The following is a 1,384-nucleotide window of genomic DNA, read 5'->3' on the forward strand; positions in this document are numbered from 1 at the left end:
TGGGTCATATGGTGTCCTAAGGGGTTGTAGGACACAATATGACCCCTTAGGACACCATAGTACCCAAAGAAACTCAATATGGTGTCATAAGGGGTCATATTATGTCCTAAGGGGTCATATGATGTCTTAAAGGGGTCATATGATGTCTTAAAGGGGTCATATGACACAATATGACCCATAACGACCCAATATGGTGTCTTAAGGGGTCATATGGTGTCCTAAGGGGTCGTAGGACACCATATGATTGCTATGGACACCATAGGATCCCTTATGACACCATATGGTGTCGTTAGGGGTCATATGGTGTCTTAAGGGTCGTAGGACATAATATGACCCCTTAGGACACCATAAGACACATAACGACCCAATATGGTTTCATAATGGGTTGTATGGTGTCCTAAGGGGTCATAAGGGTTCATGGGACACCATATGACACCTAAGGACAACATACGACCCCTTATGACACCATATGGTGTTGTTAGGGGTCATATGGTGTCCATAGGGGTCATGTGGTGTCCTAGGACACCATATGACCTCTTAAGACACCAAATTGTGTTGTTATGGGTCATATGGTGTCCTAAGGGGTCATAGGACACCATATGACCCCTATGGACACCATAGGACCCCTTATGACACCATATGGTGTCGTTAGGGGTCATATGGTATCCTAAGGGGTTGTAGGACATAATATGACCCCTTAGGACACCATAGGACCCATAACGACCCAATATGATGTCATAACAGGTCGTATGTTGTCCTTAGGGGTCATATGGTGTCCCATGAACCCTTGTGACCCCTAAGGACAACATACGACCCCTTTTGACACCATATGGTGTTGTTAGGGGTCATATGGTGTCCATAGGGGTCATTTTGTGTCCTATGACACCATATGACCCCTTAAGACACCAAAGTGTGTTGTTATGGGTCATATGGTGTCCTAAGGGGTCGTAGGACATAATATGACCCCTTAGGACACCATAGGACCCAAAGCAACCAAATATGGTGTCATAAGGGGTTATATTGTGTCCTAAGGGGTCATATAATGTCTTAAAGGGGTCATATGACACAATATAATCCATTAGGACACAATATGACCAATAACGACCCAATATGGTGTCTTAAGGGGTCATATGGTATCCTAAGGGGTTGTAGGACACCATATGATCCCTATGGACACCATAGGACCCCTTATGACACCATATGGTGTTGTTAGGGGTCATATGGTGTCCATAGGGGTCATATGGTGTCCTAGGACACCATATGACCCCTTAAGACACCAAATCTCTCTCTCTCCCCCTCCCCCGATGTCTCTCTCTCTCTCCCCTAATCTCTCTCCCCTAATCTCTCTCCCCTAATCTCTCTCCCCCCAATCTCTCTCTCCCTC

Source organism: Cryptomeria japonica, chromosome 5, assembly GCF_030272615.1.
Source record: "Cryptomeria japonica chromosome 5, Sugi_1.0, whole genome shotgun sequence".
Classification (NCBI taxonomy): domain Eukaryota; kingdom Viridiplantae; phylum Streptophyta; class Pinopsida; order Cupressales; family Cupressaceae; genus Cryptomeria; species Cryptomeria japonica.